We start from the raw sequence: 24479 nt of genomic DNA, 5'->3' as shown, positions 1-24479 counted from the left end.
AAAAAACAAAACACTAGAACAGATCAATGAAGCCAAGAGTTGGTTTTTTGAAAAAATAAACAAAACTGATAAACTTCTAGCCAGGCCTCTCAAAAAGAAAACAGAGAGGATTCTAAAAGATAAAATCACGAATTAAAATGGATTTATTACAACCAATCCCTCAGAAATACAAGCAATTATCAGGGAATACTATGAAAAACTATATGCCAACAAACTGGATAACCTGAAAGAAATGGACAAATTCCTAAACACCCACACACTACCAAAACTCAAACGGGAAGAAATGAAACACTTGAACAGACCCATAACTAGTGAAGAAATTGAATCAGTTATCAAAAATCTCTCAACAAATAACAGCCCTGGGCCAGATGGCTTCCCTGGGGAATTCTACCAGACATTTAAAGGAGAGGTAATACCTATCCTTCTCAAGCTGTTCCAAAAAACAGAAATGGAAGGAAAACTTCCAGACTCATTCTATGAAGTCAGCATTACTTTGATTCCTAACCCAGACAGGGACCCAGCAAAAAAGGAGAACTACAGGCCAATATCCCTGATGAACATGGATGCAAAAATTCTCAACAAGATACTAGCAAATTGAATTCAACAGCATATAAAAAGAATTATTCACCATGATCAAGTGGGATTCATTCCTGGGTGCAGGACTGGTTCAATATTCGCAAAGCAATCAGTGTAATACATCACATTAACAAAAGAAAAGAACCATATGATCCTATCAAAAGATGCAGAAAAAGCATTTGACAAAATACAGCATCTTTTCTTAATAAAAACCCTTGAGAAAGTTGGGATAAAAGGAACATACTTAAACATCATCAAAGCCATTTATGAACAGCCCACAGCTAAAATCATCCTCAATGGGGAAAAACTGAGAGCGTTCCCCCTGAGATCAGGAACACGACAGGGATGTCCACTCTCACCACTATTGTTTAACATAGTGCTGGAGGTCCTAGCATCAGCAATCAGACAACAAAATGAAGTAAAAGGCATCAGAATTGGCAAAGATGAAGTCAAACTTTCCCTTTTCACAGATGACATGAGACTCTACATGGAAAACCCACCAGACTCCACCAAACGTCTATTAGAACAGAAATCAGTTGCATTTTTTTCACCAATAATCAAGCAACAAAAAGAGAAATAAAGAAAACTGATCCCATTCACAATTGCACCAAAAACCATAAAATACCTAGAAATAAATTTAACAAAAGATGTAAAAGATCTGTTTGCTGAAAACTATAGAAAATTTATGAAGGAAACTGAAGAAAACACAAAGAAATGGAAAAACATTCCTTGCTCATGGATCAGAAGAAGAAATGTTGTTAAAATGTCAATACTACCCAAAGCTATCTACACATTCAAATCAATCCCTATCAAAACTGTACCAACATTCTTCTCAAAGCTAGAACAGTAAATCCTAAAATTTGTATGGAACCATAAAAGACCCTGAACAGCCAAAGTAATATTGAAGAAGGAAACCAAAACAGGAGGCATCACAATACCAGACTTTAGCCTCTACTACAAAGCTATAATCATCAAGACAGTAGCTTATTGGCAAAAAAGCAGACACATAGACAATGGAATAGAATAGAGAACCTAGAATTGGACCCACAAATGTATGGCCAACTAATCTTTGACAAAGCAGGAAAGAGTATCCAATGGGAAAAAAGACGGCCTCTTTAACAAATGGTGCTGGGAGAACTGGACAGCAACATGCAGAAGAATGAAACTAGACCACTTTCTTACACCATCCACAAAAATAAATTCAAACTGAATGAAGGACCTGAATGTTAGACAGGAAACCATTAAAACCCTAGAGGAGAAAGCAGGAAACAACCTCTTTGACCTCAACTGTAGCAATTTCTTACTCAACATATCTCCAAAGGCAAAGAAATCAAAAGCAAAAATGCACTATTGGGACCTCATCAAGATAAAAATCTTCTGCACTGCAAAGGAAACAATCAACAAAACTAAAAGGCAATGACAGAATGGAGAAAGAGTTGCAAATGACATACTGGATAAAGGGCTAGTATCTGAAATCTATAAGGAGCCCACCATACTCCACACCCAAAAAACAAATCATCCAGTGAAAAAATGGGCAGAAGACATGAATAGATACTTTTCAAAAGAAGACATCCAGATGGCCCACAGACACATGAAACACTGCTCAACATCACTCATCATCACAGAAATTCAAATCAAAACCACACTGAGATACCACCTCATGCCAGTCAGAGTGGCTAAAATGAACAAATCAGGAGATTATAGAAGGCAGCGAGGATGTGGAGATATGGGAAACACTCTTGCACTGTTGGTGGGAATGTAAACTGGTGCAGCTACTCTGGAAAACAGTGCAGAGGTTCCTCAAAAAATTAAAAATATAACTCCCCTATGAATTTACTAGGAATTTACCCAAGGGATACAGGAGTGCTGATTCACAGGGGCACATGTACCCCAATGTTCATAGCAGCACTCTCAACAATAGCCAAACCATGGAAAGAGCCTAAGTGTCCATCCACGGACGAATGGATCAAGAAGATGTGGTTTATCTATACGATGGAATACTACATGGCAATGAGAAAGAATGAAATCTGGCCATGTGTAGCAACATCGATGCAACTTGAGGGTGTTATGCTGAGTGAAATAAGTCAGTCAGAAAAAGACAGATACCATATGTTTTCACTCCTATGTGGATCTTAAGAAACTTAACAGAAGACCATGGGGGAAGGTAAGTGGAAAAAAGTTACAGAGAGGGAGGAAGGCAAAATATAAGAGACTCTCAATGAAAACAAACTGAGGGTTGATGGGGGGTGGGGGGGAGGGGAAAGTGAGTGATAGGCACTGAGGAGGGCACTTGTTGGGATGAGCTTTGGGTGTTGCATGGAAACCAACTTGACAATAAATCATATCAATAAGAAAAAAAAAAAAAGATCTCACAGCTTGCAAGTGGTGGGGATAGGAGTTCAACCCAGATAATCTGACTCCAGATCCTGCATTCTTATGTACCATGCTATTCAATAATAAATATGTGATTTCATTTAATTCTCAAAAAAAAAAAAGAAAAGAAAAAGTAAAGACAGGGTTATTACCAGCTTTTTTTAGATTAAGAAAAACAGTTGAAAAAAAAAAACAGTTGAACCTCAGTGAGGTTAAATAATCATGAAGCTAGGAAATGGGGATCTCTGACTCACTCTTAAAAACTGTCTCCCCTGCACTGCGCCAATACCCACCTGCGCTTGCTGAATCAACCTGTGTGCAGAAGCACCGACCAGGGACCACTTTCAGAATACGTGTTCAGAAAGGAAGAGGGGACTTATGTGGGGTTGTCAACAAAAGCAGAAGTCTTCCCTAGCCACTTTCCCAGCAATTGCCCTGAAGTTTTATTCCCATTCAGGAAATTAATTTCTGCCTGGCAGCGTGTTCGGTATTGTGGTATTCAAAGGAAATGAAAAAGACAAATTTTCAGCTCCCAGGATGCCTACAAAGTGCACAGTTATGAAACAGCAGATGCCAAAACACAATGAAGTAAGTGGATATGTAGACAGATGGAGGCAATTATGGGCAATTGGAAGATGAGTGTGAACAGGGTTAACCAAGGAAGACTCCCCAGAGGAGGTAGGCTGCAGGCAGAGTGGGATTCGGACTGGCTCAAAGAAAAGGAATAACCTATCTCAGAATTACACCTTTCAGCCAACTGGATGGCTCAGTTGGTTAAGTGTCCTGACTCTTGATTTTACCTTAGGTCATGATCTCAGGGTCGTGAAAATGAGCCCTGCATCAGGCTCCATGTTGAGCAAGGAGCCTACTTGAGATTTTCAATCTCTCTCTCTCTCATTCTCATTCTCTCTCTCTCAAAATAAAATCAAATCTTTTAAAAAATTACAGCTTTCTTAGAAAAAGATAAGAATGGGATTCATAATGGCTAAGTCTTTTTAACTTTGTGCAACAGTACCCAACTCAAGCCAATGTAAGTCAAAAGAATAGGCGTCCAAATTTAGTATAAGAATACAGTACCCAAGGTGGCACCAGAAGTCAGGCGCTCATTGGAATCATGGACTCAAATGGCATTCCAGCACCCTCTGTCTCTCCTCCTGCTTGGTTATTTCACAACAGACAAGCTTCCTTTGCTTCCTGTCCCACAGGTGCAAGATGGCTGCCACTCCATTCAACTCCAGCTTCCCAAGAGACTGAATCCAACTGGCTCAGCCTGAGCCAACTGTCCACCCTTCATACGATGAGCTTCTCTAAGGGATCTCAAACACTCTGGCTGGGAAAGCCAACTAGTGAGTTTGACAGAAGTTCTCAGCAAAGGGACAATAGTTTCTGGGCTGGGCTAACAGCACAAAGTGTGTGTAGTAAGGGTATACGTTGAAAGATCAAATGGTGGTAAGCCCAGCTGACTCTTAGAATTTTTGAAGGATGGTGGAGAGGAAGAGAGTGAGGTGCTACTGATGGAGGGCACTGAATTCTAGCCAGAGCACATGAGTCTAAGACTCCTAAATAATCATTAACCTTGAGAGGGTTGTTACAGAGAGAGGCTTATAGTCACACAATTGAAAATTATATATTTCTACTATAAGAGTAGCACATATTCATTATGAAAATTATGGCAAGTAGATGGGGCGCCTGGGTGGCTTAGTCGGTTAAGCGTCCGACTTTCGCTTAGGTCACGATCTCGCGGTTCGTGGGTTCCAGCCCCGCGACGGGCTCTGTGTTGATTGCCAGCTCAGAGCCTGGAGGCTGTTTCAGAGTCTGTGACTCCCTCTCTCTCTGACCCTTCCCTGCTCACGCTCTCTCTCTCTCCTAGAAATAAATAAAACATTAAAAAAAATTTAAAAAAAAAAAAAGAAAATTATGGCAAGTAGAGAAAAGTGTAATTTACAATTTCCTTCCATTTTTGCACCAACACACTTACACAAACACACTGGCATCTGGCAATAGAAGAGGGTGGCTTCAGAACCAAACAGTTTAAACATCCACAGTGGAAATCACTGCTTAAGTTCTGGATCATGTTATAAAGCTGTATTATATCTTATCTGTATTTGCTTGACATTTTTGTTACTTGGGTTTGGGGGATTAAAATTATGCAAATTATCTTTAGGTAGCTTAGTTCATCAGTATGTCCATATTTGGTACTCTCCAAAATTTCACTATTTGATCTTCAGCCTGTCCCATAATGAACTTATCCATTCTCCTACGGTCAGAGCGTTAGGTCATCTTCCCTTTTTGCTATTATAAATGACTGTGATGAATATTCTATAGAAGACTTCATCCCCATTGGTGAACAATTCCTCAGCAGTGAAATTGTGCATCACAAGTTAACATTTTTAGGTCTCTTGATAGACATTGCAAATTGTTCCTCCAGAAAACATGTGCGCGTGCATGCATACATACCAACCACGCATGGAGATGCTTGTGTCATCTCAGCCTGACCAGGACTGAGTGTTAACAGAAGGTGGAAGGTAAGCATGGGTAGGTTCACTGGATTATTGCCCAAACGTAATGGCACCAGGCTCCATTAGAGTGACTGCATCTATTTTCACACTGAGAGCCTTCCCATAGGGCTCAGTACTCAGCATCCATTGGTGAGAACACTCTCTACCCTGTTTTAGCTCTGCTATGACCATTTGCCTTGCTGACACTTTTTTTTTTTTTTACATTTTTCTTTCTTTCTAAAAAATTTTTTTAATGTTTACTTTTGCGAGAGAGAGAGAGAGAGAGAGAGAGAGAGAGAGAGAGCATGAGCAGGGGACAGGCAGAGAGAAAAGGGGCATAGAGGATCCAAAGCAGGCTCCAGATTCAGGTACAGAGCCTGACTCAGGGCTCGAACCCACAAACCGTCAGATCGTGACCTGAGCCAAAGTTGGATGCTTAACCAACTGAGCCACCCACGTGCCCCATTTTACATTTTTATTTCTGACCAGTGCATCTTTTACTGACACGTTGTCTTTGCTTATTTACCACCTCAGCTGAGTCCTTCTCCAGCCTAGGCACTAGAGCTCTTTGCTGTCCATCTCTGCCCTGACCCACCGTACATTGATTTCATAGTTGGGTTACCAAAAGATGGCCTCTTTTCTAACATCCAGGGTGGTTATTGGGAGGGGAAAGGAAGATATCTTGGGTTCATCACTAAGCTACCTGCAAATATGTGTTCCCATCTGATCATTCACAGGAAGTGGGCAAAGAATAAGGAAAATCGGAGCTCAGAGAGGTTAGACAGACTCCTGCTGGTTCAGAGCTCATTAGTGACCGTGCTGGAACTTGAACCTGACACTGTTCCTCCCACATCACCTTCTGAGGGAGAGAGACTGGTTCCAGAGCCACCAGTGTTCACAAGAAAGCAGACGGAGCAACTGAACCCAGAAGTCCTGTGACTTAAGAACTGCTGCTAGGAGAAGCCTGTGTGAGCAGGAGAAAATGAAACCAACATACAGAGAAAAGGGGAAAATGAAGAGTGCTGAGGGCTTCAAACTCCCAGATCCAGCTGTGCCTAAGGCAGCTAGCTCTCCTCTGCTAGCCCCAGTTACATAAGCCAAGAAAGCCCCATTTGACTTTGCTGGTGCCAGCCGGAGTCAGGTGTCTGTCACCCGCGGAGGAAGTGGAGTGACACATCACACCGCTCTTCCAGACCCATAGGCCGAGCACCTGCAGAGGAAGACATGGCCATGCTTGGGCAGGAGTGTGTTTGTTAGCATCCAGAACTTTCTGTCAGCTCAGTCTGCGCCCCTCACAGCTCCCCACTGAGGCCTCTCAGACTACTGATAAGAATTTTATGAGCATCTCCAGTCCAGCTGGCTCACTAAGTACCAAAATCTCCATGCCAGAGTTTCAGTTCTTGGCAGCTCTACAAATTTGCTCCCTCGGGATGAAGGAGCAAAGGTTAGAGCTGTGGAGGGCTTTAATCAATAGTGCATGCTCCTGAAAAACAGGCAGGAATCAATAATATATTTCTACACTCAACTTTTTTTTTATTCTCAAAACAACAGCCAACAAAACATTCATGCTGGCTTCAAGGGAAAAAGTCCATTTAAAAAAAAAAAAAACACCTTGTCTTCCCTTTCTTGCTCTTTAATGAAGGGCGTGATGAATGTGTTTACCATATGGAGACGAGAAGAATCCGTTAGAAAAACTCAGAAAATATAGTCCTCTGTAGTGGAGGGTTTCTTTTTCCATTTTTGAAAAGAAAGTACAATTTCAGTTTCTAGAATATGTCTGTAGGATGATGTGTGATAAGTAAGAAAAGGAGAGGAAAAGTATGGTCAGAGCGCATGGTGTGTGCCATGAGGAATTCCTCCACTAACTCAGGAAATCAGTGGCTGCCTCGGCTCATGGCTTGTGGAGTGCAGGGGGCCCGCAGGGCGGGTGAATGGCAGCTGGTTGGATGGTAACCACCATGGCTGCCAGCTGATTCCAGCAGGCAGCCGGTCTGAGAACCACTGGGCTAGATTCCATCTCTAGGCAAGATACTTTCTAAATAATCAGGTAGCCTCTAACAGTCTTTCCAAAAATAGATGCTGATGTTAGTGCTGGGGTTCATCTGAATGAATGAGGAGACAGAGCTGTTCTGCTAAAATCTTTTATCTCGACAGCCTCAGATATTGGCCTCCTTGACTCTTAGGAAATGTGTTTCAAATGGGAAAGCGTAAGAAATATAAAATATATGAAATCATCCCCACATATATTTATTAATTCACTTTTCTTTTTTTTTGCTTGCGTGACAAACATTTGTTAGGAGACTAGATACTTTGGGTATTATGTTGGGTAGGACCCAGTTCAGGGCCTCAGCTAGATCACTGGCCACTTAGGTGGCCCCAAGAAAGTCAGGACAATAACGTGAGGGATTTGAACAGAGCATGAGAAGCACCGGGAAGTTAATATGTACAGGGTGTTGGTGGAGAACGGGGAGGGCAGACCCACAGCCACGGAAGGAGAAGCAAACACCTCTTCTCCTTAGAAAACTAAGGTAGGAGAAGGAGGTTGGAGTGGTAACATAAGCAGGGGTACACAGACACCCCGGTCGGCAGCCCCCTGAAGTCTGCCGTGGCTACACCAGCGACCCTCAAACTGGTGCTCAGTAGAATCACTTGGGGAACATAAAAAGAAAATGCTAATGTCAAGTTCCCACCCTCAGCCAATTAAATCAAAATCTTTGGTGATGGAACACAGATCTCAGTACAGGTTTTTGTTTGTTTTGTTTTGGTTTAATGTTTTCAGATGATTCTAGTGGGTTGCCAGTTTGAGATACACTGGACCACATTATCAAGGTTCTTGTTACCAATCTAAAGAATTTGGACTTAGAATTCTTTTTTTTAATGCAATTTACTGTCAAATTGGCTAACATACAGTGTGTACAGCGTGCTCTTGGTTTTGGGGGGTAGATTCCCATGGTTCATCACTTACATACAACACCCAGTGCTCATCCCGACAAGTGCCCTCCTCCATGCCCATCACTCATTTTCCCCTTTCTCCCACCCCCATCAACCCTCAGTCTGTTCTCTGTATTTAAAAGTCTCCTATGGTTTGCCTCCCTCCCTCTCTGTTTGTAACTATTTTTTCCCCTTCCCTTCCCCCATGGGCTTCTGTTAAGTTTCTCAAGATCCACATATGAGTGAAAACATATGACATCTGTCTTTCTCTGACTTACTTATTCTACTTAGCATAATACCCTCCAGTTCTGTCCATGTTGCTGCAAATGGCATGACTGCATTCTATCTCATTGCCAAGTAGTACTCCATGGTATATATAAACCACATCTTCTTTATCCATTCATCAGTTGATGGACATTTGGGCTCTTTCCAGAATTTGGCTATTGCTGAAAGTGCTGCTATAAACATTAGGGTGCATATGCCCCTATGCATCAGCACTCCTGTATCCTTTGGATAAACTCCTAGCAGTGCTATTCTTTTAAAAAAGATTTCTGACACCAGGCAGATCATAAGATCCAAGGAAGATCATTACACTTTCAGACCAGTTTGAATAGGTCTCCAGACCCACCACGGGTCACCTTGCTCTTTGAACCCTACAAAACAGGAGGTCAATTCTGGAAGGTGTCAAAATAGCAAGATGGTTTAAGGGCAGAGCTTGTGTGAAACACAATCAGATTCAAGTTCTGGCAGGTTATTCAACCTTCCCTGCATGTCTTCATCCCCTCCTCTGCACTGTCTCATCAATCATGACTGCCTATTGCACAGGGCTGCTGTAAGACACTTATTGAGCACTTATTGCATGCCAGGCTCTTTGATAAGCCCTGGGAATATCCTAGTGAGCAAAAATGAAACAATGCTGATTCTCATGGAGCTTTGCTTCCAAAGAAGGAGCTGGATATTAGTCCATCACCACACATGTGATTGTAAAAAATTACATAATTGAGCACATGCCAGTGCCCACATACCCGTGTACATGCACAGCCCGTGCTGTAAAGAAAAATTACAAAATTGTGATAGTGATTTTGTAATTGTAATTATGTAATTACAAAGGGATACCTCTACTTGGGAGAAACAGCAGGAACTAAGAAAATGTGTAATGGGAGAGCCCATGGGGAAATGAGCCAGGAATATGAAGGAACAGAAGTGAAATGGGTAAAAATGCAAAGGAAGGAGAAGAGAGGGACATCCACTAGCAAAGACCCTGAGAGGCGGGGCAATAAGGAGGGAAAATGATCCAACAATTCCCAGTGCCTATAAGGGACTCATCATCAGTTACTAGCAGCAGCCGTCTTTTCTGAAGTTAGACTGCACACAGGTGAAAATAAGAAAGAGAAGAAGGTAGGAATCGGATCATTTTCTATTGTTGTAAACACTTTAAAATATTTATGACGCTGTAGATTTGAAACGCCCTCCCCCACCTACCCGCCCCATACAGTTTAAGACTAGTGCTTTGAGCTTTAATGAAGGTCTCAAGGAAGAAAGGTTGGCTTTCATTCAAACCCGGGACAAACTGCTCACTACTGAGTGACACACTAACTGTCAAGAAGCTGTCCTGGCCAGATGCTGAGATGGGCTTTTTCTAGAGTGAAGAGGAATGAAGGCTTCCAGCCCGCCTGTGCCCTGGGAGGTTCCCAGCTGCCCTGACAACATAGATGCTTGTTATTCCAAGTGATATCCAAAAGCGCCTGAAACATGACTGCCTGTCCCACTTGTCCCCGAGTCTCTCCAGGAATGGCTTGAGCGACGACATGCAGTAATACCCCTCATGGATCTCCTTGGAGACCCTTCTGGGGGCAGGAAGTGAAGCGGTGCCCCGCACAGGCAGACATTATCACCATATATCCCAGCAGCCGATAATATGCGTTTGATCAAGCATTTTAATATAAGTTGCATAGGGAGCTCCATGCTTCCGGCCAGGCAGATCTTGTGCTTCCTGCCTCCAGAGTTTTCTTTTCTTAATCTTTTGTGTCGTCCACCTCCACATCCTTGAGTGCTACTTTGCTCAAAACCATAAAGTGCATTGGGGAACCTAACCCTGTGCCTGACTCATAGGAAAGCCCATCGTAAGTCTCTTATATATATTAGCAGGGCTGCCAAGAAGCCGTACAAAGTTAAATGCATGGGTCTTGGAACCAGTCAGGGCTGGACTCAAATGCAAGCTCTGTTACTTCACCAGCTGTTGTCTGTTGGACATGACTCATTGATTCTCTGACGCTTCATCTCCTTAGGCAGGAAACAGAGTACGCTGTGTCACTCAGTAGTGAGTGATTTGCCTTGGGCTTGAATGAAAGCCAGCCTTTCTTGTTCGAGACCTTCACTCTTAACAATGAACATCCCTTGGCCCAGGCTTGCTTAGTAATAGGTATTAGGTTTAGGAACATTATTTGCGTTGTTAATATACTAAAGTTATTTCTAGTTTTATTTCTGTCTTGAGCATCTACCTTCTCTCTCCCAGCAAACCTAAGAAAGTCCACTTGGCTTTTGAGGAAATGCTGCTTTGACCATGGATATTGTATTAGTGAGAATGCATCAGAACTCTCTGTTTTCAGGGATGAAAATATTCATCATATAAATTGGTTAAAGCAGAAGGAGCATAAAAGTCCAACTATCATTAGCTGCAGGCATGGCTGGATCCAGAGGCTCACATTTGTCAAGAATCTACTTCTAATCATCCCTCATTTCCACTTCGCTCTGCTTCGGCTTATTTTCAGGCAGGCCTCCCGTGTACTGACAAGAGATGGTCTTGAGCAACTGCAAGTTGAGATAGTGCCAGTTTGTTCAGTGAGGCTGACACAGACAAGGTAACTGTTCTTTCCAGTAGTTCCAGAAAAATTCCTGGACCTGATTCTCAGACTGACTTTTGATCCTGTGGCCATCCCTAAAATGTACAAGGGCCAGGGAGGTGATGCTCTGATGGGCCAGACCTGAGTCAGGAGTCCACACCTGGAGTGAGAGAGGGGTCAGTCCCCAACCAAAACGCAGATACCCTTACCCCAGAGTGGTTCCTGGAAATGGAGAAAACACCAACCCGTGTTCACACACTATGAGTATTTTTTACCCTTTCCCCTCAATATCAACACCCTTCCCCAGAAACCAACTATTAACAGAAGAAGTTCACTTTGGGGCGCCTGGGTGGCTCAGTCTGTTAAGTGTCTGACTCTTGATCTCGGGTCATGATCTCACGGTTCGTGGGTTCGAGTCCCTCGCTGGGCTCTGCACTGACAGTGTAGAGCCTGCTTGGGATTCTCTCTCTCTCTCTCTCTCTCTCTCTCTCTCTGCCCTTCCCCTGTTGTCCCTCTACCTCTCCTCTGTTCACACATACTCTCTCTCTCTCAAAATAAATAAACTTTAAAAAAAGAAGAGGTTCTGGGAAGCCTGGGTGGTTCAGTCAGTTAAGCATCTGACTGGCTCAGGTCATTATCTCATGGTTTGTGGGTTCTCTTCTGTCAGCGTAGAGCCCACTTCAGATCCCCTATCTCCCTCTCTCTCTCCATCTGCCCCTCCCCCCACTCACACAGAAACATGCTCTCTCTCTCAAAAATAAACATTAAAAAAAAATGTCTCCAGACATTGCTACATATGCCCTGGGGATTAGTGGGGAAGGGGGGGTGGGACAAAATTACCCCTGTTTGAGAACCACTGCTTTACTAGATTCTTAAGATAAACCAGGGTAATATTGTACATTATAAATCACTTGGAAGAGTGTGTGGTATATCACAAGTGCCCACTAAATGTTAGTTATTTATGCTTATTTACATACATTTACTGTTCCTCCTGCCTGGGACACTGTTCCTTGCTCTTTCATCCTCCCCACACCCACCTGTATGACACACATTGACAACGACAGGCATTGCTAATCAATCGCAGTGCTGTTCTGATGCCCTCAGATAGGACCTCTGAATCCTTCTCAACCCATCAGCCACACTGGGAGTTCCAGGCACTCCTTGGGTTTTCTTCAAGCCCCCGAGTGGTGTCTGGCACTGAGAAGCAGCTGAAGCAGTGACCTCATTCTGGCCTCGCGACAGCCCATGAGTCGCAATGCCCCCTGCCACTGAAGACACTGAGGCTTGGAAAGGCGAAATGATCTGCCTGAGGTCACATGGTTATTGAAAGACAGCACCATATGTGAACCCAAATCTTAAAATCCTCAAAACCCATTTTCTTATGATCCCCAAGGCTAAATATCAAATCCACAGCAATTCTGCAGTGGGGTATGTGCTAGTAAACCACCTGTCCAGCCAGTATTAAAAAACCTGAATTCGTGTCTTTTGCCAATTTTACGATGATGTAAAGACTCTCACTACAGCCAATGTGAAGCCAACAATGATTTAGGACTGTCTCACAAAACTCCTGACAACTGGTTTTGTAAGCTGGGCCAAGTAGTGTCCAGCACATCACACTATGGCTTCCAGTCCATCTGGGAACGAGGAGGAACACCGGAAATACATGAAGCCCACTGGATCTTCAGGTATTGAAGGCAGCGGAAGAATTCGCCGAGGCAGAGACTGTTCCACCCATGAAGTGGAACATCCCCACACAAGGCCACTTTAGGGCTTGGATCCCACACTGCGCTTTCATAACCAAACACCGTAAACTCCACATTCGATGTCCGGAAAATCAGTCCAGGCTGACATTAGTTCTGCAGCCTCACTAATTGCCTGCAAGTTCATTTTTCATAGGAAAAAAAAAATCCTCCCTCCTTAGGCCGATTGTTTCTAGCAAGTAACTCAAGGATAAATACCAGCAGCGAGACAGGGAGTCTGGCCGATGCGTGGTCTGCAGATGGTTTTCCCTCCAGAGAGGCACCAGCAGCTACGCTTCCATCAGCCACTGCAGCTCCAGGATCCAGCTCACTGGGCGCCATGTTGGGTGTTCAGCCCTCATGTGATTACTATAGATGTTCTACCCTTAGTTAACTTAATGAGTATCAACCGTAGGCTCGCTCTGCTCCTAGGCAAGCAGATGTGTCCGCCCTCTCTTCTCGGGGAGCATCCCAGCTCCCCATCCAGAAGGTCGAGATGGAGGCCTTCATCCTGTCCTTTTCAGAAGTTTCCCACCTGGTGAGCCTCAGTGCGCTGTCAGATCTTCAAGAGAGTGTTCAGTTGGTTTTTGCCATCTCTAAACATGGGATGGAAACATGTCCCAAGTGGCCTCCAGGTGGCATTCTGAAAGCAGAGGTGGCTTCCCTGGAAAATACTCCCATGTTTTCTGCTTGTGTAAATTCTATTCATTACTCACATGAGAGTGTTAGGCTTCATGACTGGTGTGGCCGAAGGTAACAGGTGTAGTTGGTCCAGCACAATGGCTGCCAATGTGTGTTTCTCCGTTCTCCTCCAACAAGCACTCCCCCACCCCCCACTTCACAAAAGGAAAAATCAGCCACAATCCCTATGAGGCTTCACTGGAATTTAAAACTCTGAATGCATCCCTCCCTCTCCCCCACTACTTTTCCCCTTCTCACCCATGGTCCTCCGTTAAGTTCCTCCTAATCCTCCTATATGTGCAAACACATGGTATCTTTCCTTCTCTGCCTTATTTTGCTCAGCCTAACACCCTCAAGGTCCATCCATGTTGCTACACATGGCCAGATTTCATTCTTTCTCATTGCCATGTAGTATTCCATTGTATACATAAACCACATCTTCTTGATCCATTCGTCAGTTGATAAACATTTAGGTTCTTTCCATGATTTGGCTATTGTTGAAAGTGCTGCTATGAACATTGGGGCCCATGTGTCCCTGTGCATCAGCACTCCTGTATCCCTTGGGTACATTCCTAGCAGTGCTATTGCTGGGTCATAGGGGAGTTCTAGTGTTAATTTTTTGAGGAATCATGAATGCTGAGAACAAACTGAGGGCAGATGGGGTGGGGGGTAGGGCGGGGGGGGTGATGGGCATGGAGGAGGGCACTTGTGGGGATGAGCACTGGGTGTTATATGGAAACCAACTTGACAATAAACTATTAAAAATTTAAAAAATAATAAAATAAAACTGAATGCAAAAGGTACATACTTCTTTTTTTCCTATAGATTCTGCCACCAGGTCTTCACTGAAGGAGTCAGAGAATTTCTCTAGAACACACGTGATATATGAAGTACAGAGAAGCCACCAGAGAGAGGAGATAAAACATGGATTTTAGAGTCAGAAAAACACGTCTGTGTTCGATGTCTGGCTCTATCATATAGCAGCTGGGTGTCCTTGAAAAGCTATTTCCTGATCTGTAGAGCGGAGGCAGGAATGTTAACCTCACAGGGCCCTGTCAGCAGACAAGAAGGTAAGCCTGGGGCTTTGAGCCCAGCGAGAGGCACTTGGTGAGTGCTCTCCTCCCCGCTAGGGACTGAAAGCACACCAAGGGTTTTAGGAAAGGTGGCATGCCCCATGACTGACAGGAAGAAGGTATGAGTCTGTTGAGAATGACCCCCGAGTCCCCCATGCTGCACTTGCATGGAGACAGTCTTCTGAATCCACTGAATTCTGACCGGAAATGTTCTCTCTGAAGGCATCACGTGGCTCTCCAGAAACTTGATAAGGACATTACATTTCCCCACCATTAGAAGCCAGCTTTGTCTTGGTCTTCACAAGTTTTTGAGGACCCTTGAGGGTCCAGTCAGTGAGGGGAATGGTCCTGGCATGTCACAGACTTGGAGCTGACTCCCCCCCTGCCCCACGAGTGTCAACTTATTGTTTTATTTCTCATGTTTTTTGCTTTATAATCAACTTCTGGGAAATCTTTCCATTGGACCTTTGTCACAAAATGTGCTTTAGCTCTTCATGCTGGGACACAGAGGATGGGCTGGTTGTATGTCTAGTTCTAGGTACGGAGGGTGGCAGAGCTCAGAAGGCTCTGCAGGTCCATCCCCCCAGGCCCATGAGTGGGCCTTGGGGAAGACTATGGAGTGAGGAAATAGAGGATCTATGTCTCTGAAGATGGACCATTGGAAGCCCAGATCTACGGGCTTCCATGAGGGCACCATTACTAAGTCTGACCCTAAAAGACAGACATTTCCTTCCCCCACTTCTGCACTAGCTCTTTGGAAATCTCACCCCAGAGATATAAAAACATGAAGCGATATCTTATTTCAAATATGTAAAATACTGTTATACAAAGATAGGAAATGACCTGCTTTATGTTATTTAAAAAGCAAGAACATGAATAATGAATAGAATCTACACAAGGGAAGGATGTCCACTTGACATTAAAGAAAATAACAAAGTATCCAAAAGAATATGTAGTGCTTATGCATCTAGGAAGTCATTAAAAAACACTCCCTGAGCACCAACTATGTGTCAGACACAGTCTGCGAGGCTGGGGACATACCAGTGAGCCACATGGGTGTCTTTCCCATGGCCCCACTCTCTTTCTTCCCTTCTTTATTCATTCATTCATTTCAGTATTTACTGTTACCAAGTAACAGGTGCAGGATACCAAAGTCCCAGAAAATAGTAAACAAAGAGATGAGGGATGGCAAAGAAATGAGGGAAATGGCTAACACACATAGAGCACTTTCCATGGGCCAAGCACCATGGAGTAGCTCACTCAACCCGCATAACAAACCCCACTTGCTGTAGAATGATTGTCCCCATCTTACAGGGGAGGAAGCGGAGGGTCAGAGAGGCTAAGAAACTTGGCTCAGGGAAGTAGCACAGCTAGACATCAAACCCACAGAATCTGATTCAAAGTTCATATTCTTAACCCTAACTTTGGACAATTAATGCACATATGGTCTGTGGTTTGGGTACTAGGGGGTACTCCACATACATCACCTCTCCAAGAAAGAAAATGCTCTACCTTCTAGCATTTTCCACCTCCTGTGGTGTGGATACTCCCACCGGGGCTGATATGAAGTTAACAATGGTGTGATAACTGATTCATAAAATTCCTGAAAATGTAATAATTGGTTCTTGTGAACTGGTACAAGTTAGGCTCCAGTACATGACTGAGGGGAAACAGGAAATACTGAAATACCCTCATAGTTCGTGACTTCAAGCCACACCTTGGGGTCTCTGCTGTCAGCATAGAGTCCACTTCAGATCCTCTGTTCCCCGCCCCCCCGCCCCTCCCCTATCTGCACTCTCTCTCAGGAATAAACAAACATTTGGGGTGTGTGGATAGCTCAGTTGGTCAAGCATCCAACTTCTGCTCTGGTCATGATTTCATGGTTTGTGGGTTCAAGCCCCACATCAGCTTCAGATTCTGTCTGTCTGTCTCTCTCTCTCTCTGCCCCTCCCCCACTCACACTGTTTCTTTCTCTCTCAAATAAATAAGCACTTTTTAAAAATAATAAATAAATAAACATTTTTTTAAAACTAAAGCCCTTTTTTACCAAATGCAGAGGGACCGGTCTACTGAGGTCTCATGTTACCGGAATCAGTAAGCATTCTTCCATGGGGCAGCAGGGTTTGTTGGCTGCGATGGACAGACATGCTTTTCTGACAATTCAGGGGCCTGTACTCCCGCCACGACAGAAACCTTCACTCCACCAAAGGAAAATTTAGCAGCAAGATCATGGGTGCACTTCAGCATGTGTTTATCTATCATTAGCCACTGGGCAGAGAGGCTGAGGGGACATTGTGACCACAAGTAACATAAAGTGAAGTTGGAAAAACTGCTGTTGATTGAAGAGCTGTCTTTGATGAAGATGAATTACCTCCACGATTATAGCAGAAGCCAGTACTAAAATACAATTCAATTTCAGTGAGAAAAGGCATACAAACAACGTAGAAGCTCAGCCAGAGAGTAAAGCAATAAATAAGCGTCTGTCCTGAGGCCAACCTGAACTTCCCAGTTAGTTGGATCTGAACTTGTCTCCATGATCTTGAACAAGGTATCTTCCATCCTGGAGTTCAGGCTCCCCACTTACACAACATGAGACAAATACCTCAGGGTGGCTCCGAGAGATACAGGTAGACCGTGTAGCACTGGTGTCAAGTCAGCCCACAGCTAATGTTAAAGAGGTAGTTGTTAACGCTGGTCAGTGTCAACGGTGATGGTAATCGCCGCTTGAGGTCTGTCTCATCCAGAATGCCATTCCCTCACCGATTTTCCCAACCTTTGGGTGTAGTCTTGATGTTTTCCTCACCTCCACAGTTAAATAGATAATTACCTGTTTGCATAGGAGCAAGGACCATGTTTTTGGTAGCTTCTATGTCTCATGTGATCCTAAAAGCAGAAGGTTTGAAACCAAACTGTGTTTCAGAGAGATTTAGTCATTTGCCAGAGATCACACAGCTAATAAGTAGCAGAGTCCAAGAAGTTCAAAAGCATGTCTGTTCTACTCCCCAATGCCCACTTTCTGTTGATCTTTCCTCTGTAGTATGTTATCTGTTAATTAAGCTTAGTGTTGGGCCCCACTCTGCCTGTTGATGATAGTGACAGTCTTGCATTTCCAAATCTCATGTTGACCAGGGGCCTTTTCATCAATTACATCTCTAATCAATGTAAGGTACCCATGGAAGACGATTCTTGCCCTCCTCTGAGGCCCAGCATTGTGGATTCAGCATCAGAGAATTCAACTAGAAACTGGCTGACAATGCCTAACCTATTCCATTTGGTGTCAAGGATGATGGTGGATAATACTTGTGGCAGGTTCAGCACTGATGGTTCATCACCATCATCACCATCATCATCATCTTCCCCATCATCATCACCACCATCACCACTATCATCACCATCATCATCATCATCATCATCATCACCATAACCATCACCATCATCACCATCATCGCCTGGTAGGGAATTAGGTATTTCCTAGTGTTTGCATTCCAATTAATTCAGATTTACTTTCCGTATTAAAATTTCCAGGCATCTGACCAGTTCACATGATGGGTGTTCATGCTCTCCAGAATGTCCTTGTAAACAGAGCCAGGGAGGCTGCTCGAAACTGCTGTGGCTTTTCCTCCAGGAGCACACCCTCAGCACTGACCTCATCCTTTGGCTACCACCGCAGCTCAGGGCCAAGAGCTCTTGATCTTGGCTGCCTGGGCTCCCATCCCACTTCTGCCACCTAAAAGTGATGTGAACTTAGGTTAGTTACCCCCTCTGAGCCTCAGTTCCTTTATTTATACAGTAAGGACCTATCCCAAATGCACAGGTCTGTTGTGAGGCACAGATGAGATGCCTCATGTAAGCCGTCCAGGTCCTACTTCCCAGCAGTCAGTGCCCCCACAGAGCTCTCTGGTCACCAGCCACCAGGGAGGCCGAAGAACAAACGCACAGCCATGGTGGCCTCTGTAGGGGGAAGAGAAGCTCCAATGACCTCCACCTTTCCATTCCTCCTTCACCTCCATCACCCATCACACCCCTGCAAAACGTCATGCTGCATTTCCCAGGCCTCCCCCTGCACACTCAGAACCACTGGGAAAAATGCACACTATGGGGTCAGACACCTGAATTCATACACCTGCCCCTCCAAAGACCGACTGTGCACCCTGCAAGCTGAGTCATGCATTTTAGCATTTCCAAAATGTGAGGGATAATGTGAATGGAGTAAGAAGAAGAAAAGAGTGCCTATCAGTGTCTGGCAGGTGATAATCACACAATACATGCTCTTGCTGTTCTGTTCCCAGACATCTTCATCTTACACAAAGGGATAGTATTCTCTTTCTGAACATTCTCTCTCTCTCTGCCTCCATCCGCTTCTCCTTGTCTGTACCGGTCAATTACCAGAGTCCACTTCTGCATATTTATCTCTCTCTCTCTTTGGATCTCTGTGTCTCACTTTGTCTCTTTCTTCTAGCCACTCTGTCTTTCCCTCCCTCTCCCTCCTTCAGTGTGTGTGTGTGTGTGTGTGTGTGTGTGTGTGTGTGTGTGTGTGTAAATTCTCTCAGTGTCTCTACATCTCTTGAATCCTCTCTCAACCACAGTAATTAAAAGGACAGCCTCTGAATCCATCTGTCTGAACTTGCAGACCAGCCCCCACTTTAAGAGCTCCATGAGTCTGGATGATTTATTTAGTCTCTCTGACTTCATTTTCTCACTTCAAAGGTAAGGAAAATAACAGAATTTGCCTCATGGGGTCATCATGAAGAATAAATCAGGTAACGTGGCTAGAGCACCTAGCATGGTGCCCACACAGACGGAACACTCAGAAAATGCTAGCTGTTCTTATGATCATCACTATCATCACCATCACTGTCACCATCACCATCATCATTGTTATTTCTCCTATCTCCTTTCATCTGTGTCTTTCTGTTTCTATTTCAGTCACATTCTTCTCTTTCTCCATATTTCTGAGTGTGTGTGTGTGTGTGTGTGTGTGTGTGTTGCTGTCTCCTCTGTCTCTCTCAATCTCTGTGTGCGTGTTTGTGTGTGTGTGTGTGTCTCCCTCCCTCCCTCCTTCTCTTTCTGGACAGAGATTCAGTGCAGCTCTTTTCCTAGATATGTGTTGCCACATCAGCCTCCTGGGGAGAGATAAATTTCAGGTCACCCACGAAAACATGCTGAAGTAACCCCTGGCAGGCGTGTCGATGGCAGAGGTGCCTCCCCAGTGGCTTGGGAAGGACGGGGAGGACGCCGGTGCTCCCGTCTCAGCCAGGGTAACCACCCGCCCCATGTCCCTGCAAGACAAATGGTGCCGCCAGAAAGCAGAGAGACAAACAGCACACAGCGCGGGGTGTGAGCTCTCCAAAGGGAGCAGAGTGTTCAACTATAATTCATCTGAACTCCCATTTTTAACTCAAAACACAAATTCAGTTGCCAATAGAAGTCTATAAATAATTAATTAGGGAACTTCACAAACAGTCAAAACTCATAAATTTATCACTGTCGAGAAGAATCATTTCCCCTGTCAGACATGAAGTATGGCTGTCAAAAGATGGAAAGAAAGGACAACACTCAAAGAAGCAGGACTGCTGTCTCATTTTCTGTTCTCTAACTTGGAGAAAGAAATGTGTGAAGAACTTCGAGAGTGCGGAGAGAGAAGCCAGCACGGCTCCTAGACCCAAGCTCCATGACACCAACGCCAGCCATGGGGGTGTGTTCAGTGCACACAGTAGGAACTCGGGGGTGGGCACACAGTCGGAACCAACAGTATTTCTTGAGTTGACTAAAGACTCAAAAGAAGGCAGTTGGCGGGGATGAGACTGATGGCCCAGACTTCCCCGCTTGCCTCCACTGCTGTCCAGCACTTCCTGTAAGACAGGAAGTGACACCCAGCATGGTCTCCCTGCTCCAAACATCCCTGACCACTCCCACCTGGGTACTACTGCAGCAACCCAGTAATGATAAGGCCAATAGGCCTTGCTCTGTCCTAACTCCTACTGGCCTTGGGTTCTTATTCATGTGTGAGTAAAAGTTAGTAATCACATCTGTATCGTAGGGTTTTTATAGAGATTAAATGGGAAATCCATTTAAAGGTAGACATTAGGGGCGCCTGGGTGGCTCAGTCGGTTGAGCGTCGGACTTCGGCTCAGGTCATGATCTCACAGATCGTGGGTTCAAGTCCCACGTCAGGCTCTGTGCTGACAACTTCAGCTCAGATGACCTGGAGCCTGCTTCGGATTCTGTGTCTCCCTTGCTCTCTGCCCCTCCCCCATGCACACTCTCTATCTCAAAATAAATAAGCATTTTAAAAAACTTAAAAAACAAATGTAGGCATTACCTATTGCTGTCCTTGCCACGAGAAGTTAGAGGGACTGTATTAGTTGGCCAGTGCTGCCATAACAAAACACCACGGAGGGGGCAGGCTCAGCAGCACACATTTATTCCTCAGTGTTCTGCATGTTAGAAGGCTGAGAACCCGGTGCTGGCCGGAATGGTTTCTGGTGAGGTTGCTGTCCTTGGCTTGCACTTGTCCACCTTCTCACTTTATCCTCAAATCATTTCCCTCTGTGCTTCTCTGGGGCCCCTCCGTGTCCAAATCTCCTCTTCTTATAAAGACACAGGTCAGCTTGGATTAGGACCTCTTTTTAACTTAGTTACCTCTTTAGAGGCCCTGTCTCTAAACAGTGGCTGACGTCCTGGGCATTAGAGCCTCAGCATGTGCATTTTGAGGGGACCCAACTGAGCCTATAACTGAGACCTTCAGTCCATTCATACTGTGGTTTAATAGCTTAAGAGAAAACAAATAGGTGCCTTCCCACTGGCCCTGAGCCAAGCTCACCCCTGTAAAATGTTGGACCTAAAAGATGCTTTTCAAACTTGATCTGTTTGCACACCGGGAGGCAGGCAGGCCAGGGATCTGGGCCTCCTCTCGACTCTGCCTCCCACCCCCGGCTGCATAATAATGTGTCAGCCAAGTACCTTCTTTTCTCCAGATTCCTGATTCAGGAGTGGACTGTACCACATGGGACCCAGGACCCCATCTGCTATGACTCTAGCTGGACAGTCACTCAAGACACCCAAAGGATCCATAACGATGTGTACAGGCAATTCGAGTTTGCTCCCTCCCTCCCCCAGCCCCGCCCACCCGCGAGCGGGATTTCTGGAATTCTCCGTGGTAGCAGGCAGGTGTTGGAGCACTCCAAAACCATGTGAGAAACACAACTTCAAAAAGTCAGGTGTTGGGGGGCGGGGTAGAGTCAAATCCACAATCCTGTCCCATTGGGAAGCACAGTGGATAAAGATGTCCCTTGCCTTTCCCTTTAAAACATTTTTCAGGGACACCTGGGTGGCTCAGTTGGTCAAGAATCTGACTCCTGATTTGGGTTCAGGTCATGATCCCACGGTCATGGGATTGAGCTCCACATCAGGCTCCACACTGAACACAGAGCCTCCCTGAGTTTCTCTGTCTCTCTCCCTCCCTCCCTCTTTCCCTCACCCCTGGTCACACAGTCTCTCTCTAAAAATTAAAAAAAAAAACAAAAACTTTCAGCATAATCGAGGTCACCTTTGGGGGTTTACTTCTTCTCTGCCTCTGCCTCTCTCTGCTCCCCTTACCCTCAGTCTCCTGGATCTCATTCCACTGCCAGGCTCTCGCTCTGTCATGAAGAAAGCCCCTAAAGCTTTCAGCTTCTGAACATCATGCCTGATTCCTTCCTTTGTGGTAGGAAGAGGCTTCAAGCCTTCTCTGGCCTCAAGTGAGAGCCTTCAGCACAGTGGTTAGAAGCGACATCTGGGACCCAGTCTACTGTGGCCTGAATCCTTGATCCCCCATGTGCTGGCTGTGTGATGCTGGGAAACTTACTTAACCTTTCTGTGCCTCTGTCCATTTCTTTACCTGTGAGGTGTGAATAACAATTGTTCCTACCTCTTACGGTTGTTATGAGGGTTAAATGACCTATTCTATGTATAAAGTCTGAGGACTTTAACTCAGACAGGAGCAGCCACCTTAGGAGTGGGGGTTGGGTGGGACAATTTATTGAGGTGCATAACGAAAATATCTGTTATTTCCTTTTAAATTTCTTTTTATGTATCTATTTTATAAGATATATACTGTATGAATGCAGTAGCACATGTCTGCAATTAATAAATAATCATTACTATTGTGGGAGAAGGCTCAAAAAATTCTACTGGGGTGTCGAATCAAACAAGTTTGGAGGTCACTGGTCTATAAACAAACAACCCTTGAAGGTATTACGCTGAGTGAAATAAGTCAGTTGGAGACGGACAGATACATGTTTTCACTCCTTTGTGGAACCTGAGAAACTTAACAGAAGACCATGGGGAAGGGGAAGGGGAAAAATAGTTACAGAGAGGGAGGGAGGGAGGGAGGCAAACCATAAGAGATCCTTAAATACTGAGAACAAACTGAGGGTGGATGGGGAGTAGGGGAGAGGGGAGGGTGGTGATGGGCATGGAGGAGGGCACTTGTTGGGATGAGCACTGGGTGTTATATGGAAGCGATGAACCACGGGAATCTACCTCAAAAATCAAGAGCACACCGTACACACTGTATGTTAGCCAATTTGACAATAAATTATATTTAATAAAAAATATTTAGAAGAAAAAAAGGAAAAACCATCATTTGTAAACTAGTATTTTTCAAAACACACCTTTCTCGTTAACATTGACGTTCTCTGTGAGCATAATGTAGTTATTGCTGTCATGCTAATGACCCCTCAGTATGTTTATTCTGTCCTGTTAAAGATGGCCTCCCCACCAGGAACGGAGGAAATCTCATTTGCTCCTAATAAATTTTACACTCACCAAAACACAACAACAAAGACGGCACCTGAGACAGAAGGGAAGAACATCAGGGACACGTAACACGTAATAAATCCGCAATTGCGGCTACTGTACAGCTAATGTCCATTGGCCATCTCCTGCTCGGCAGCCCCCACCTCCAAGCCCTGGTTTTCAGAGATAGATGTGTTATTTCACTGTGCACTCCTTTTCCTGTGCATCATCCAGGAAAAGCTGCATTGTTTCTGTGTCTGCTTTTTTAATTCTAATGTCCACTGCATTTCTGATTTTAGATATTGACTTCCAATTCTTGGGACCAACTGTTCCCAGAGATTCAGTGTAATTTGGATACTTGCCTTGCAAATAGCTTTGGGCAATCTTGTTCCAACCTTCTCGCATCGCTGGTAGAAATTTCTTACATCCCTTTGCCAATACCCAGAATTGTGTGTTCCTGACTTTCTCTTTATAAATTTGTATCAGAGCCACCTGCCTCTTATACACCTACCCTTCTCTTACTAACTAGAAATATCTGCAAGTGAAGGAGGTGGCTCCTGGTGGCGGTGATCGGTGGTGAGCTCCACCCCCAAGGAGTGCCTCCCAGCCTCAGCACTGCTGACTTTGGGGCCATATAATTCTTTGAAGGGGCTTCCCTGTGCACTGTAGGAGGGTCAGTGGCATCCCCGGTCTCTGCCAACTGGGCACTAGCAGCAATCCTCCTGAGTCATGACAACCAAAATACATGTCCAGGTTCTGCCACCAAATGTCCCAGGGGCATCAAAATCACACTGGCTAAGAATCCTTTCTTAGAGGTAGTCAAGCAAAAGGTGAACGCTCACCTCAACTTCCCCAAGTCCAAGTGCTGAACGGGAACCTTAACCAGATTCTAAAGTCAAAAGGCGAAGGGAAAAATGTGAGTGTTCGCCTCAAGTTCACCAAGTTCAAGTGCTGGATGGGAATCTGAACTGGATTCTAAACTCCCCA

The sequence above is a fragment of the Hyaena hyaena genome, unplaced genomic scaffold, assembly GCF_003009895.1.
Source record: "Hyaena hyaena isolate Hyena2069 unplaced genomic scaffold, ASM300989v1 scaffold_238, whole genome shotgun sequence".
Classification (NCBI taxonomy): Eukaryota; Metazoa; Chordata; class Mammalia; order Carnivora; family Hyaenidae; genus Hyaena; species Hyaena hyaena.
This window is presented reverse-complemented; position numbering follows the sequence as displayed.